This window comes from Panthera onca, chromosome B4, assembly GCF_046562875.1.
Source record: "Panthera onca isolate mPanOnc1 chromosome B4, mPanOnc1 haplotype 2, whole genome shotgun sequence".
Classification (NCBI taxonomy): Eukaryota; Metazoa; Chordata; class Mammalia; order Carnivora; family Felidae; genus Panthera; species Panthera onca.
The window spans coordinates 31086416-31101668 of NC_138345.1; the positions used below are offsets into that span (position 1 = coordinate 31086416).

Below are 15253 nucleotides of genomic sequence, written 5' to 3' on the forward strand. Positions count from 1 at the left end.
ACAACTGCAATCTAAAACATCATAAGGACAATGTATTGTATTACATAGGCCCTTCACTTTAGAACAAGAGCTCTATTCGTGTATGTCAACTTAATGCCATGAGTACTAGAGAGATTCTCTCACCATTATTGAGCTCTCCAGAGCCCCAGCTATAAAAATATGTTAGAATTGAATATCTTCTTCAAAATGCATGCAAAAAAGACTGGCCCTAAATCAACTGAAGATATATTAAAAAAAAAAAAAAAAAGTCCCATATAAATTATGTTAACTCACATTGAAATTTCATAGCCCAGTATTTATAGCCAAGCCAAATCACAGAAATTTGCATAAATAGACCTCAAATGAGGACGAGAAATGTTCACATTCTGATGTACACAGCTGACCAGTTTGGTTTCTCTGGGAAGCAAGGTAGGATGACATGGCCACCAACATCAACAGCCCCACCCTGGGAACTGTTTTTAACTAACTTAGCAACCAAACAATCAAAATATCTTAAAAGTGACACATATCCTACACAAATAACAGTTTTCTAATCCACTGAGTACATTCACTTACTCAAATATACACAGGTAACAGAATCTAACAGTTTGCTTTAGTATGAAAGAGGCCGGGACTTCCGCCCCTACATCTAGCTCTAGGCTTAAGGTATATCAAGAGAGCTGAGAAATTTGAACCAGTTACATCTACACACTAAAAATACTAGGGGCGCCATTTTAAGCAAAATACTAGGGGCACCAGGGTGGCTCAGTCGATTAAGCATGTGACTCTTGATTTAGGCTCAGGCCATGATCTCATGGTTTTGTGAATTCAAGCCCCATGTCGGGCTCTGCACAGCTGGCAGTGTGGAGCCTGCTTGGGATTCTCTCCCTCTGCCCCTCCCACACTCATGCTGAGTCTGCCTCTCTTAAGCAAGGAAGGGGAGGGAGGGAAATATTAAGGAGGAGTACTAGAAGTAAGGCCCAGTGAAGTGTAAGTCCCCAGCCACCCAGCTCTGGACCAAGACCCAGACACCAAGCAAGGATTAGTCAAGGCAGGAGGAGCCATAACAGGTCAGGTGGGCACAGAAACTTCTCCACAAATAAGCAAATATTATAGCTTTGGTTTTGGTCACATAAGGATGATAGGCATCAGAAACATCAGCCATAAATGGGGAGAGAGGCCAAACCAGTCTGCTCCCAAAGGCCTTTCCAAGGCAAAGGAAGGACACCACAGGCAGAAGGAACTGTGACTTCACCAGGATTGTTTGATGCATTTGGGAGAGACAAAAATCTCTTAGAACAGCAGAGCAGCAATGTTATTTTATTGTCACCGCAAACTTTGCTCTTTTTTTCTTTTCTTTGGCTGTGCTACAAAAAAGAACTGCTCATTGAGACCTGAGGTAAGAGAAAGACACCATATAACTGTGCATATTCAAAATTGTGTCTTGGGCAACAGTGTCTCTAAAAACACCTATAATCACACTTTGGACTCAGTGCTTCACAAAATAAATTAAAAAAAATTCTCAAGCAAATTATCATTTAAATCTTAGTATTCAGGAATCAAACATTACACTCAACTGACTTTAAGCTTTAAGGAGCTTTAGGAAATGGACTTAGAAAGCACTTAAAATGTCAAGATAATTATCATTAGAATATAACAGTAAAACCTGCTGAAACTTTATATCAATGATCCCTTGAAAGGACTCTTTGCCCTCAGATAAAGCAGCAAACACTCAAACATGCTATAAAACAACGCTACATGATACAACGAAACAAATGCACTACGTGACTGTTCTTTAAAACAGACTGACATACACGCTGGGTGATATTCTGGTGAGAACTGAAGACAAGGGTGGGAAATCATGATGAACCAACCTTTCAGCTCTTATCTGCAGCCAGGTTCAGAGCCGGGAAATGACCAACCACATGCTGCACTGGTTGCCAGACAGGGTTCCTGGGTTGAAGCCACCAAAGGGGCATATGGACGGGAAGCTCCCAGGTCTCCTCTCCAGTCCACTGAACCCGAGTTCCCAGAGTGGGACTCCAAAGGAGCCATACAAAAAAAATGGCCTGGGGCTGTGATTCCCAGACAGGTTTTACAGTCGGAGAAAATAAGGCCTTTGAAGGTCTTTGAACAACAACAGAATAATTGCAAAAAATGGTATATTGAATAAATGAGCAGTCTCAGATGAACTACAGAGAGGTAAAGAAAGATAAACGGGTGAACGTAAAGGAGGTCTGGCTCAGTGGAACACGCTCAATGTGCCCAATGCATGTTTTCTATGGAACATTCTAATGACAGCAAATTACCATGAAAGAAAATTTCGGAAGAAAAAAAAGCACAGAACAATAAGCAAGAGACAGAAAAGCTTATATTAATCAAGTATCTGCGTTTTGGAAGAGAAGTCTTGTTTTTGTTTTTGTTTTTTGTTAACCCCACTGGACCAAATGAACTGTAGCACATAAAGAGGCAATGTTTTGTTCCAAAGAGGAGTAAGACCCTCACCACAACATTTACAATACTACAAAAGACTATCAAATTCTGGAAGGCAGACCCCGTGGCTGGCATCCTGAGACTCTGGTGAGGTAAATACTAAAACTGCCTACCGCTGTTTTATGTATTTTACTGCGAGACTATTGATGCATTTAATGCACAAATGCCAGCCATTCCAGGCCAAGATACAGAAACTTAGTGTGGATGTGCTTTACGGTAATGCTGATTCCAACATTTACCAACCGTCAGCTATTCTAGTGCCAATTAGCACCTTAAAAATCATGTGTAAATATTTGAAAAACATGTTAGCAATTAAAGGGAGGAAATATTCCACATTAAAATCAGGAAGAGGTTTTAGGTTAAATACTAAAAGGTAACTGCATTCTCAGAAAACCCAAGTTTCACAACACAACACAAAATGCTATGAGCACTCTCAACCAAAAATACAACATGTAGATCCTATTTAAAACTCAGTCAATGCCAATTATTATTTACTGCTTCCAAAGCTAATAGGTCCTCTAATTGAACATAAGAGGTTTTAAACTTTGTGCGTCATTAACTTATACTCCATGTTAGTAATAAAGTGTTAACAAATGCTCCCAGTGAACTAAGAATGTGAACAATTCTGAATAAATACAGCCTAGGATCTTTCCTTGCCCTAACTTTTTGCCTTTTCTAAACAATAGGAAAAGGTAGAGTGTCCAGTTTGACTTAAAGTCAAGCTTCTAAAAAGAAGAACATAAATTTCTCATAATGTAAAGACTTCACATTTTAAGCAGAATACTAACAGTTCAAAAAGAATCTTAATATAAACTGAAAGAAACTTAATATACCAAGTTACAGTTAAAGCCAATGACAATAGCTCTTCATTAGGAATCAGAATCTCACACTATTAGGGCCATCTTTTAAATTATTGAGCCTTAAAACTGGAACAGAGGCTATTAATAGCAGGAATTGATATATTCTTATTAAAGCCACACCAACTGTTCAGAATGAGAAAAGTAACCAAAAGCATTCATTCATGGGGAAAGTCTAGTCTAAGTAATAGTAAGATACTTAGATGGCATTGAGTAAAGCCAAATGATGGCATTTGACAATGTATTAATTGGCGGAAAATGGATAGTCTTTTGAGGACAGTTACTGGAACATTACCTTTCAAGACATGGACGATGTGGTCCCAATCCGTTCAAACAGAACAGTGCCACTGTTCTATTTAAAGAAAATATTGTGAAGTTTTAGTTCTATTTTAAAATTCAATTAGAAAACAAAACCTTGTACTTTGCATGTATGGGAAAATGATCTCCCAGGAAATTTTTAAATCAGAAATAACTAAGAAACAAAGAAAACTTTAGGATCACAGAATAAGAAATACTTCAATTTTTGCTTTAACTATTAGAAAGCCTTGAACAGGGGCGCCTGGGTGGCTCAGTCGGTTGAGCGTCTGACTTCGGCTCAGGTCATGATCTCACGGTTCATGACTTCGAGCCCCATGTCAGGCTCTGTGCTGACAGTTCGGAGCCTGGAGCCTGCTTCGAATTCTATGTTTCCCTCTCCCTCTGCCCATCCCTTGCTTGCACTCGGTCTCTACCTCTCTCAAAAATAAATAAACATTAAAAAAAAAATTTTTTTTAAAGAAAGCCTTGAACAAAGGAAGTGAATTACATAACCTCCATGCCTGAATGTGTATCTTACTATCCTTACTTTTCCTAATGCTCTTAATATGTTTTAGTCTTTTGTAATCATAAGGCATCTTTATAAGGCCAATTCATCCAAGTTCAGGTGCCATCCCATTCCTTGAGGAATACTCTTCTGCACACCTACCTACATACCACCCATCCAAAGGGGCAGGCCCTTGGCAGACATAGGTTTTCCTCATGACTGTTTCATGACCCCCAGCCACTGCCAGGATATCATCATTGCCACCACCCTGCACCATACCCTTCTAGCCGCAACTGATGACATCAGGGTGGGACCTTTGATCTAAACTGGCACAACTGCATTATCTCTCTAGAGATGATGCAAGTGGGACTGAGAGACTGCAGGAGGCTAGAACTATGATACTAAAAAATTAGTGATGTGAGGTTGACAAATTAGAAACATGGAAATGGGGCAAAGAATGCTGCTCTCAGGAAGGAAGAATGAAGAAGAATTCCAGAAGCAAGCAAGAAATCGGGGACCCAGAGAGGTACTTTTGTGGTTCCTAATATAACACCTTTTTTAGTTCTTGTTCCCATTGATTTCCTATGCTAGTGAGGTATGAAGAACAATTTCATTCTTTTCTTCTTAAGCTAACTTGATTTCACTATTGTCATGTGGAACATCAAGAAACTAAACTGAATATACTCTAACATCCTACATGCGACAAAGATTTAACATATACAACTGTGCTACCACACTTCAATTCCTTGGCTTACGATAATTTAAACAAAACTATAGGGTTTGTTTGTTTGTTTTCTGTCCATATCTGTTCCAATCATGAGCTTCAAAGGTTATTGACTAACCCTCCCCATACACTCTTTTCCTTCCAACTAGCCCACTGTCTTTACGGTGCTAAGTTCAACTTCTTAAATATCTATAAAAGGATACTGCTGGCTCCCAGATTGTCTCTATTCCATACAAAATCTCTCTAGACACACAGATACACCTGATCACATCCCACCACCAAGCATGGAAGGTCAAGGAAGGTATAGCGTTGGTTTGATTTTCTCTCTCAGCCACTTGCACAGCAATGACCAATGGATGCAGCAGTTCCACCTGGACAGGGGAATATCCATCACCAAACAATAGGAACTCTATGGTCTCCTTTTCTCCACCCTTTCCAAAGTGTTCTTATTAGAACGTGTTTTTATCAGAGTGGATTGGGGCAGAAAAACAAGTTAGAATCTACTAAGTTACTTGAAAAAGAGGGATTATGTTTTATTCAGTTTTGTAGCCTCAGTGCCCAAAACATCATATAGGGTATAGTACACACATAGAAAATAATTAGCAACCAGAATTACTACCAGAAAATATAAAAGGTATGATGAAAGTATTACTATTATCTTGCCAGGACTGTTTTACAATTAAAGAAGAAAATGACTGTGGTGTTACTCACTGTATATAACATAGATAAACCAAGACCTTTCAAACGTGCATCCTTTATAAGATGCTCAACATTTCTTAGCTCCTACTTAATTTTGCGTGTGGATTGCACATCTCCTTGCTCAAAAATATTAAGTAAATCATTATATCTCTCATTGCTATATCCCAAATGATCTAGCATTGCCATTGCAGAGGCTCATTAATACTTGCCTATTTCAAAACCAATCTGAGTGATGCTGTTACAAACTTTTTGGTAGCCATTGGTCTTAATAAAAATTCTGCTTCATTGTATTCGCCATATGAATTATAAGCAAGAATCATGTAGTAAACTCTCAAAATTGCATTGTTCTTTAGAACAACTAAGAAAATAGTTATTGTTCCTACTAACTCATTTCCTTGGGAATGGGTTCTATCTCCTTTCTGACAGTCCCCTTGACTCTGTAACACTACACTGCAAGGGGGTAAAGCTGACCTACTACAAAGAAAGGGTCTGCCTCAGCTTCCATTACACAATGCCCTCCCCCCAAAATGTGAAAGATTATCTTTTATTCCAATTAGGCTGAACTGATGATTAATTACATAAAGGCAGGCTGCTTCTAAACCCACACAGTTGCTATTTCCTCTGCCTGGGATAAAATCCTCCCTTAGAATTAAAAGCCTCTCTCTCTCTCTTTCTCTCTCTCTCTCTATCTCTCTCTCTATCTCTATCTCTATCTCTCTCTCGTATTCTTGCACCCCTATGCCAAATCTCTCCCTCTTTTTAATTCCTCTGTCCTTCTTCATGTCTTTTTAGTATCGGTACCATACTCTGCCTTCTATTTCAATTACTCATACACATCTTACCAGAGCTCAGTTTGACTGAATTGATTTTATTGGGAAAGTAGTATCTTTCATTGATCCAAGATAAAAAGACTTGTAGGCTAGCTAATACAAACTTGTTACCGTTTCAATAACCATTCCTTGGGTGGAATGCCTTGACCAATGACTTGTAACAGCTAATACCTGGAATCACTCACGCATTTTTAGGCAAGGGTTACAAACTCCAGAGAATTACCCGGGCACATTTCTTGAGTCCAATTTTACTTTAAACTGTAAGCTTCTAGAGCTTCCACAAGACTGTCTAAAAGGAAAGTGAAACACTGAGATGTAAATTCTGCCTGAGTTGCATTCGTCATCAGTTAGAAGAACAGACATATCAACCAAAGAGAAAACCCGATTGCTACCTTTTTAACATCCCAGCAAATCAAGATTCCTTAAGTGAATACCACTCGTCAACGCCACAATTTCCTCTACAAATGATCATTCTGAAGTTTAATAAATGGAGTTACTCACCCAACAGAAAGACACACAATAACTGATGAAAAGGATGACTCCCAGGACAGCAATGAAATCTGACCTTCCTTACTCGATGAGAATAGAAGTGACTATAACAACAAAAATGCACTTCAGAGGCTTCTTCAGCTCCCACTTGTCAAAGTGAAGAAGAGCACAATAGATGTCGTTTTAAATGATCCTGGGAGCGGAACTCAGATTGTTTATGTTATATGGAACCAGGCATTTAACATGAGTCTGTGAAGAGAGAAGTTTTCTTTCTTAACAAAATATCTTTTATTAAGTAAAGGATTCTGCAAATTTGAATTAGAAGCTGACATTTGTCGTGTGCCTTAATTATCAGCATCATAAAAACCAGTTCATTCTACCAAGCACACAGTGTCAGAGTCATTCAAAATACTGGTAAATGTCTGGCTTCCCAAGAAAAATTACTTAAGACCTAACATAGGAAAAACCATAGCTAATGATGACTCCTGAAAAAAGAATCAGAGCCTAGAAACAGAATTTTGGGAGACTCTCCTGGACTGTAGAACACAGATTTTATCATGCTTGGAATATGTTTTCCAGTAGGCTCTGTACTGGGGTATTGGTACATATGATATTTCTCAAACCCAGAGCATCCACTTTTCAAGAGTAGGCCATTCAGAGAAAGTTAGATGCCACAGAAACTTGTCAAAAAGCAAATATTTTTATATATGTTCTCATTCTAATGCTTAAAGAGTTTTACAGGTTATTGTTTTATTTGTTTTTGTTTTGAGTTTAAGGGGTTGTTATGTGCTTAGGACTTGATTAATGAAAAAAAGGCATAAGCCTAGTATAGACGATGTCACAGAAAACTAAAACCATCTACTAATGAAACTATGTCTGTTTTTTGGTTTCCTCTATGTTATATATATCTTCACAATTTTACTTTGATAACGAATGCAATTCCTCTGTTTGAGAAAGTTGGTGTCAACAGATGCAAGATCTTTATTTTAAAATTTCCAGGAGGGCACCTGGGTGGCTCATTTAGTTAAGCATCCGACTTCGGCTCAGGTCATGATCTCGTGATTTGTGAGTTCGAGCCCTGCGTCGGGCTCTGTGCTGACAGCTCAGAGCCTGGAGCCTGCTTCAAATTCTGTGTCTCTCCCTCTCTCTGCCTCCCTCATGCCTATGCTCTGTCTCTCTCTGACTCTCAATAATAAATAAAGGTTTAAAAAAAAAGTTTTCAGTGAGACAGAAGCCTTCAAGAAGGACCTACATCCTAAAATCTGGTTGAGGAGAGGGAGCATTAAGGGAACAACAGAAAGCACAACATGTCCACTAACTTCATGTTAAGGCTTTTTCTTTTGAGATGATGGTGCTAAATTATGATCACGTTTTCATGAGTTGCAAGGAGAGCTAAGGGAATTAACTGTCACCACTTCATTTTGATCTGTTGAGGTATTTGGAACTAACACAGCATTTTCATGCCAAAATAACAGAATTCTAGATCAAATTAGTCTCTGTCCTTTCCCTCTGGGCATGTACTCAGGTGAGGGCTCCCTCAAACCACTATGTGGGCTAAGATTTTAAAGCAAAAAAAGTATTAGTGTAATTTTCCTGTAAACAGTAAGAACAGGTTTTCCAGTAAAAACAGGTGTCACTGCCATTCAGCACCAAGTGTGCAGCAGGTGAGGGAACCGGGGGCGGGGGGTGGGGGGAATACTATCTTGGTTACTCCAAATGTCTGGTGCAAACTACACCCTTTCAGAAATACCCAGGGTGGTGAGGTAAGGAGGAATGATAGCAAAAAATCCCCTTTACCACCATCCCAAATATTACGTGGTGGGAATAAATTACTCCAGCTTTACACTGTCTTCACCATGGCAATCACAAAGGTGAAATGCTAGGGATCCTACCTTGCTGAGGGTTGACCAATTGCTTTGCATTTGTCCTTGAATCCCAAACCAGTATTTCATGTGTGGTGCACACTGCAGAAGCCATGCTAAAATGTCATTTTGCTCACCAGACGTTCTAGTCATCAGTGAAGTGCATTTAAGACCATCAATTGGCAGTCTTAATACAGACATTAAGGGCCCCACACACCTTCCCCATGGCATCAGAAGCACCAAGCTCACACAGATGTTTACTCTGCAGGTCTATTCTGTTTTCTGTCTTCCAAGTCTCTTGTCAGAAATTCTATGGGAGGATTACCATTTTAATTTTTTAAAAATCTATCATTCCCATAAACGTTAATAGCACTTTTTAAGTTTATTTATTTTGAGAAAGACAGAGAGAGCATGGGGAGGGGCAGAGAGAGAGGAGAAAGAATCCCAAGCAGGCTCCGTACCGTCGTCAATGCGGAGCCTGACGCAGGGCTCAAACATACGAACCGTGAGATCATGACCTGAGCCAAAGTCAAGAGTCAGGTGCTTAACTGATTGAGCCACCCAGGCGCCCCAAGACCACTTTTTTAAATCAAGCAGAACATAAATAATTTCAAACAAATGAATCATCGCCTTCTGGAGGAAGAAGAGGCGCAAAGAGGAATATGGTCTTTTAAGCTACTTAATGATTTTTATTTAATTTTTAAAAAGTCCATCTTTCCATGAACACCAGTTAATTCTATCCTATACTAACTGTGACACTACAACCATTCATCCTTCTAAATACAACCATATTTTGTACCACCATCCTCCCAGTTACCCAGTCTAAAAGCTTAGTAATATATGAAGTTTAGACAAAAATGAACTTTTGGGGTTTTTATCATCTTGAAAATTAGAGTTTAAACATTTGTTTTAGAAGGAGTTGATAGAGTCACAGGGCTAAACAAAAGTATTTATATATTACTGCACAGGATATTATGAAGCATCTCACAAATTCTATATCCAACTTATATTTAACAAAAGTTAATTCACTGTGAAAAATTTTGCTAATATGAGAATACAAAACACTATGTTTTAGGTATAGAATCTGTACCTAAAATTCATACCTGTCTTAAAAATAACTAAAGTAATTCAGTGTTACAATAAAGATTAGGAACATCATCTAATATCTTGGTGCCTGGTGGGAATAAGAAATTGCATGCTATAATGGAAAGAGCTTAAATTTTGGAGGATCACAAATCTATCAGCAATTACTGGTTCTATCACCTTGGTCTACTGACCTTTTCCATTCATGAAATGAAGTTAATGATTTCTACTTCAAAGGGTTTTTTTTTTTTTTTGAGGAGAAATTATATATATCAATTAATTCATCCTCTTGTAGGTAAATTATATATACCGAATACCCAAATAAAAGGCTTTTTATTCATACATAACTAAATGCTATTTTCTATTTAAAAACATAAATGCTACAACAGAAAATGTCCCTTAACTCAATATCTTTTCCATATTCCATCGTCACTACCAGAACCTCAATTTTTTTCAGGGAACTATTCTTCTCTGCCTGGCTATGTGACATTGTAATTTCATTTCATTTTCAGGATTTGCTTAAGAAAGGGCAAGAGACTCAATTGTAGCCCACAAGTCATCAGGTGAAGTCTTCTGTGGGCTTGGGGAGTAGGTTTCCAACTCACGCAGCTGGAATGTGTAGGATAGAACGGCTGTAATTCCGTTGTGACTCTGAGAGCAAGCCCACATGCTGAGAATGACAAAAGGAATCTGGTCCTTGAGAACACTACTGAATTACCTAATAAAACCCCACCCCTCATTCTGGAATATGTAATTATGCAAAGTATACATTCTCTGTCGTTTGACGTGAATTTTCTATTATGCATATATATTGATTGAGTAGACATATTTTGTAAGAATATGAAAGCATGTTTTATTACAGTCTATAATTGTAAGTTGTCAATATAATTTTCATATATTTATGGAATAAAAATAACCAACACTTTTCAAATGCTTACTATAATTCATTTCTTACAACAAACTTCTGAAGTAGAGAACTCTCTTATCCCCATTTTAGAGATAGGTTAACTGAGGTCCAGAAACACCAAGTAACATGTCCACACACATAGAACTATTAACAGGAAGCCAAGACTAAGCTCTGGCAAACTGGCTCTCAAGCCCATTCTCATAATGTTAAGCAATACGGTCTATCAAATAAATAACTCTAAAATAAATTTAGACCATTAGTAATATTAATTGCTGGCCAGAAACCTAAGATAATTTATTGTCCAATTATACCCAATTATGGGAGCTAGTTTAATTATATCAAGACAGTTCTTCATCTGGTCACTACTAAAGACCATATGGCCAGATAAAAGACATAATAATAAAAAAAAAATCATATTTTTCTTAACTCAGTAAACAGCTTGCTCTTTAACAACTTTACGTTTTAGATCATTCTTAAAATCTCCGTTTTTAAAGAGTGACTTCGATGGATAGCATGCCTGGGAACCTCTGCTTTAGGTAATTATCTATATGGCATTCAAAGGAGGGGATGGAGGCCCTTCAAGATCACATGAAAGCTTACAACAAAGGCTCATCGCTGGGGGTGGGGCTGGGGAAGAAAAGCAGATAACAATCTCCAAAAAGGGTAGGATTCAAATTGTCATGATTACATTTTCATAATTTGTCCTATTTTCTAAACGGTAAAAACAAAAACAAAATGTCATGATTCTTACCAAAGAAAAATTCAGTACTGATTTTCAATGATTAAACATAGTCCAATTAACTGACAATTGATACTCCAACTCCATACAGTCCACTGATCCAGGGGTCACCCCAAGGAGAAAGCAGGGAGCAGGAAGGGGGTTCTTCTTAGGACACAGGATCCAAGGCTCAGTCAACAGCCCTTGCAAGGGGAGGGGTGGAGGGCAACAGATGGGGGGTGGGGGTGGGGAGGGTGTACGAATAATGCCCAGCCCTATCAACACCATAGCACATAATGAAATTTTCTATCTTGCAAAACGTTTTGAACTTTTTCTTCCCAGAGACTAACTAAAAGAGCACATGCATTTGAAAGTGATATGAACACAAAGCACCTCTGTGCACCATTTCTACACAGTTCATTAAAAGCATCAGCAGGGGCACCTGAGTGGCTCAGTCGGTTAAGTGTCCAACTTCGGCTCAGGTCATGATCTCGCAGCCCGTGAGTTCAAGCCCCGTGTCGGGCTCTGTGCTGACAGCTCAGAGCCTGGATCCTGTTTCAGATTCTGTGTCTCCCTCTCTCTCTGACCCTCCCCCATTCATACTCTGTATCTCTCTGTCTCAAAAATAAATAAACGTTAAGAAAAAAAAAATTGAAAACAAAATGTATTGAAAAAAAAAAAAAAGCATCTGCAAAGTGGGGCACCTGGGTGGCTCAGTGGGTTAAGCGTCCCACTTCAGCTCAGGTCATGACCTCACGGTTTGTGAGTTCGAGCCCCACATTGGGCTGTGTGCTGACAGCTCGGAGCCTGAAGCCTGCTTCGGATTCTGTGTCTCCTTCTCTCTCTGACCCTCCCCAACTTGTGCTGTCTCTCTGTGTCTCTCAAAAAAATAAATAAATGTAAAAAAAAAATTTTGAAAAAAATAGAAATATATAAAAAAAAGCATCTGCAAAGAGGAAAAACATGTATCCTTTCAGAGGCTTAATCCTACAGCAAAACACAGATTCTGACTAACTCCAAAAACAGATCAAAATCCTTAAAAAGTAGGTCATGGTCATGACTTGGCCCTTTCTGACTGGCAAGTGCAAAGACATCCTGGGGGTAAGGGGTCAGGGGGTAGAGACTCAGAGGTGTGACGAATAAAATGTATGGTACATATATTACTCAGGGAATGTAATGAGAACATCTGACAAAAAGTTGTGGAGAAAGTGGTATAAAAATGATCATAATGCAGAATTCACCTGTGTTATCAAAACAGGAAAAAGCAGGTTTTAAATGAATTGCGTATTTCCCTTTTCTAAATGCATCTTTGCTTTTACACTGGAAAAAATCTCCTAAAAGTTCCACAGTAGTTCGTTTATAGTATCCTATCTAGATACTACCTGAACAAATTAATCCAAGCGTTTCTACAGTTGTCACTATCTGTTCCTGCAGCAGGCCAAACAAAGCACAAGATGCTGATCTGATTGCTGTTAAGGCCAATATTGCTGTAAGACAAGAACACATCTTTAAATGTTATTATTAAAACTCTTTTTCGAATGTACTATTTTATGGGATAAAAATAAAATATTTCTAAAACTGTTCAGATACTTCCAGGATTTTTTAAAATGTATTTTAGGATACAATTTAACTTTTCCTACTATTAATAATCACTTCCTCTATAAAGACTTGGAAATAAAGAACAGTATTAACTAGTTCAGAATGATCCCTACACAGGAAACTAATAACAGCACAATAGCTGTTAGTATAGTACATCGCTCAAAGAAAACACGAGGTTAACAGGATCTTGTGGAGCTGGAGAGGACTGCTAGGTAATATGCAGGAAAGGAAAAAAGTATCAATAAAGTGTAAGTATCAACATCTGTAACGTTTCTGCTACACTGTGTACTGAATTACTGTGTTCTGAAAATGAAATACTCATCTACTAATGTTTTAATAAAAACTATATCAATATAGACAAACACTAAGTTTAAAAATAATGATAAAGAAAATGGGAGATGGGTATTAAGGAGGGCATTTGTTGTGATGAGCACTGGGTGTTGTGTGTGACCATGAATCACTAAATTGTACACCTGAAACTAATATGACACTATGTTACCCAACTAGAATTTAAATAAAAACTTGACACATAAAAATATATATTTAATTAAATAATGATAAAGAATTGAGACTTTTAAATTAAAATATTAAATAACGCTGTGTATATATTATAGATAGACATATAAATATGAATGTTTGCTTGGGTGTATATGTATTATCGCTAATACAAAATTTTAAATCACGAAGTCATTTCTGAAATACTTTAAAATGTTGAGAAAACAGTGTCCTTTGGCAGCATTTTCTTCCTACACTGATATGCCTTGACATTAAACAAGTGGTCTGGTCAGAATTTCAAATATTCAGAGGTTAAGTTTATCCATACAGTACTTCTCACAAATCGTTAATTAACACAAGTACAGAGAGATGGAAACATTAGTTATGCACTTTGACAATTTAATCTGATTTAAAATTTTCCAGTGGCCTTTAAAGTAGTACTAGCATTATTCATTTAAACAATAAGAGTAAAATAGGAAGACCAGAAACCAGCAGTTACAGCTGGACACTAAGCTATCAATATTTTACCAAGAAGCCTTGTACAATAGACTTGACATTACCATTTCCAGATTTATGCTCTAGCCATCTGTCCTCAGGATTGTGTGATTTGTGTGACTGTTGTAGTCTCTAGCTGGCAAGCATGATTAGTTTACTAAAGACACATGTTACAGAGTTCTATATTCAACAAAATATAATGGAGTTCTGTCCAATGGAGAATTACTGATAGCTGGTTGAGGAGGGAAACCAACTGTTTTCCATCCGCTTTGCATTTTTCTTTCTGTGGGGTAATCAAATATGCCTGCTCTCTCACCTTTCCCTTCCACACTCCATCTGTGACCACCCTAAGCAAAACTCAGGTCAGTTATCTATGGTTCCTAGAGAACAGAGGAGTTTTCGTAGACAGTAACTGCCTTCAAGAAATTCACCAGGCAGGACAGTTGAATCAAAATCCACCCTACAGAAGTTAGTATTACAAATGTGAATAATGTTCTCCACCATGATGATCACACTTTTATATTCAACCAGTCTTAATGTTCCCATTACTGGCAAATGAGACAGCCTTTGAAGAGGCTTTAATTCATTATGATTTTAAACACTTTTGTTATGAATCAAAACCTTATGCATTTGAGAGTGTCTGTGCAATAAAGAAGAAATTTGGTCTCTCCGATAATTATAACCAAAAAACCACAAATCTTATTTAAAGGATTTTAAAGAAGTAAAAGATAAAAATAAAAGGGGTTTTTTTTTTAAACTTTAGAGATTATTTCATAAATAACAAAACTCTGAGGTCTGAGAATAAGACCATTATAACAATTAACACTTTAATAGCAGTCTCAAAAGTAAGGGTGGCAGGGCCAGGGGCTGACTCACTCTGTTCTCAGACTCAGCAATGTGCAAGTTAAAGAACACAGGAGCCAGACAGGAGAGCTAAACTGGATCTCCAGAACTTGCTCTCCGTCTGACTTCAGGCAAATTAACCTCTCTGAACTTCAATTCCCTCAGCTGTTAAAAGGATGCACTCAAATGTCAATTGCCCAATTCCCTTTCCTAACTTTTCTTGTCTAATAGTAGTGAATATAAAATGAGTCAACTGACATAGACTTAATTACATCTGCAGTATTATTACCTCCAAATAAAAATGTTAATAAAGCATCCAAAAAAAACCTTAGTGTGATTAATAATTAATAGGTGTTAATATTCAAACCTAAACTCACC

General features: G+C 37.8%; 1 protein-coding gene across 17 annotated transcripts in view; it reads right to left on the reverse strand.

Annotated features, from left to right (window-relative positions):
* PARD3 (par-3 family cell polarity regulator) overlaps window positions 1-15253 on the reverse strand; it is a 661972-nt gene that overhangs the window by 426835 nt on the left and 219884 nt on the right. Inside the window, exons 1-2 of one of the 17 annotated variants that reach the window (XM_060658999.3) lie at window positions 12826-12930; window positions 6886-7122 (exon numbers count right to left, since the gene is read on the reverse strand). The exons of the other annotated variants lie outside the window; for them this stretch is intronic. The gene's annotated coding sequence lies outside the window, so the exon portion shown is untranslated. Of the gene's footprint in view, window positions 1-6885; window positions 7123-12825; window positions 12931-15253 lie in introns of those variants that run through there. 17 annotated transcript variants of the gene reach the window in all.